The 2599-nt window shown below is 40.5% G+C and overlaps 1 long non-coding RNA gene across 1 annotated transcript in view; it reads right to left on the reverse strand.

Annotated features, from left to right (window-relative positions):
• Positions 1 to 2497: 2497 nt before the first annotated feature.
• The window catches only part of LOC103371046 (uncharacterized), a 10867-nt gene continuing 10765 nt past the window's right edge, over positions 2498 to 2599 (reverse strand). The window contains exon 2 of the long non-coding RNA XR_520919.1: positions 2498 to 2591. This is a non-coding gene — a long non-coding RNA (uncharacterized LOC103371046). The remainder of the gene's footprint in view (positions 2592 to 2599) is intronic.

Below are 2599 nucleotides of genomic sequence, written 5' to 3' on the forward strand. Positions count from 1 at the left end.
CGCCGCAAGGTGTGCTCACTCAGGTAATTATCCAGTGGCTGCACCTGCCCAGATTCCCCACAGCTCAGAGAGAGGACAGAGGGAGAGGGAGGGAAACAAAACCTACGCCAACCAGAGCCAGAGGTGGAGGCCATGATATAGTGATGAAGTAGTTCTATTTGTCTGATTATTCAAATACACTGAAACGGATGCATTTTATGGCCAAACATTCCAGTTAAAAAATATGTTTTAAAAAAAACCATGAAATTATAATACTTTGGTTATTTAAGTACAGTAAAAATGCTGCAAAGGAGCAAATTATTTGTATAAAAAAAACAGTTTATGAAAGTACAGATTTTTTAAATGAAGTACTTCATGTTTCAAGGTGATGTTCAGTCAAAGATCACACACGACAGCACCGATTGTAATCATACACAAAACATTTATTAACTGCTAACAATCGATCAGACAACAATGACACAACACTCAATGAATACCCAAACGCAGGTTTGATAATGAAAGTGTCCAACACGTAAGTAGGCAGTGATAAATTGAGAAACCCTTCAGAACTCAGAAACCTCCGGTGGTTTCTGGATTCACCCGTGCAGTGACAAGAAGCTAAATCGTTGATATAGAAGACCCCCAAAAAAGGCACATATTTAAGAAACATCCAAACAACGTGGAACAAAATGAAATCCCACAAGTTAATGCAGGAAAGACCCTGTTTTGTTTTTAGGACAGCTTTCATTGCTTTACATACATACATATAAACTGTGTAATTTCACTACACCCTGTAATAAAGTACTTTAAGGAGGCAGTCAAATTCTAACAGTAATGTTCTGATATATTCATATTGATATGCAAGGTGCACAGTGGCACAAATTTCAACATAGAAATACATGATTTGGTTATAGATGAACTGTTTTAAATGGCTCCTTCAGACATATGATATCAGACGGTGTTTATTGTTAAACAGTTTTAACCACTTCTGGGTCGACTCAGTTAAATTTAAATTTCTGTTTCATCAGCAGAGCAGTCACACATGATGCACTCATCCAGAGCCACGTCACTGAGACCTGCACTGGGAGAATCTTTGCTTCATCCACAGTGTAAATGTACAGAAACACCCTCTGGCTGAAAGTGTGACTGAAGGTGTGTCTGTGTGTTCGTGTCAAGATCTTGTTTTACAACCCTGTAACTACATGGTGATTATTCCAGAACATTTCATCCTCGTCTTGTCTGCTTGACGAGCTTCACTTCACGACTACACACAGACAGAAACAAGTCATGTTTGTTCATAGAATCCACACCGACCTACAGTTTGTGTTCCAATCACATGTCTTGTTAAAAGTGCTGCTGAACTTGGCTGTACTCTGATTCCACCGTTTTTCTGACGTGTTCTCGCTGGTTGCAGCGACTAGAGATGTGTTGCTAGTAGGCAGCAGTAACACCAACCGTTTAAACACATTATTATCTTATTAAAGTACAACACCGTGGCGTCCACACCTCTGTTCAGACATGCAGAAACCACTGCTAATCTGATAGCATTTGAACTCGTCACCGTCATGTCTGAATGCTCACTTCAAAGGAAATGTTGCTCGATGGAAACCGGTCGGACGAGTAAGGTCTCCGCTTCACTTCCAACATGACGCAAGTCTGAACTGCGTGTCATCACGTGAGCACTTAGACTCATACACTCCACAGAAAACATTACTGCAGCAGTTTGCATCAATGTTAAGTTTAAACAACTTCCAATAAAATTATGTTCAACCAAGAAACTACAGTGACTTTGGGGGATCAGTGTTTCCTCCTCAACCAAAGGTTTTTCTTAAAATACTGAATGACTGGCAGCATAAACACAAGACTTTAAGTTGATTACTCACAAATATATGTTGTTCCCAGATTTATATTTATATTTAATCAACTGGGAAATTAGTCATGATGCACTCACCCAGAGCCACGTCACTGAGCTCCATGAGGACAGTTTTTATCATCAGATTCATTGATTCATTTTTGCAGCTCTAAAACAACACAAGAAGTGTTATAATCTTCTTTACCTCTTAACTGCTCTGTTCTACTGTCACAGAGACCTTCACTGGTAAAATCTTCGCTTTATCCGCAGTGAAAATGAACGGAAACATCTTCTGGGTGAAAGTGTGATTGAAGGTGTGTATGTGTGTTTTAGCATCAAGATCAGAGAACGACAACTTTCCTCCGTTACAGTCCAGATTCACTCTGATCCTCTGGAGCTTCTTCTGCACTGAGAGATCAGTGGAAGGAGATGATGATGACAATGCTGAGTATTTATCAAAAATGAACATTATTCTCCAATATCCAGACTGTATGATTCCCTTCCTCTGAACAGACTCTTCTATCACACCCAGGCTCCAGTATGTACTGTCTCCAACATCAACATTCCAGCTGTGAGTCCCTGAGTTGAAGCCTTCAGAACCCAGAACAGAGCACTGCCACCTATCAAACCTCTCTGGATTATCAGGAAGCTGCTGTTCATCTCCTCTTGTCACACTGGTCAGATCTTCAGACAGGATGAGTTCTGGACCAGCAGTGTTTGGGTCCAGAATCAGAGGAGTGTAGGAGACCATGTCCTTCATGTTGTTCC

Source organism: Stegastes partitus, unplaced genomic scaffold (assembly GCF_000690725.1).
Source record: "Stegastes partitus isolate 25-593 unplaced genomic scaffold, Stegastes_partitus-1.0.2 Scaffold1518, whole genome shotgun sequence".
In the NCBI taxonomy this organism is placed as follows: domain Eukaryota; kingdom Metazoa; phylum Chordata; class Actinopteri; family Pomacentridae; genus Stegastes; species Stegastes partitus.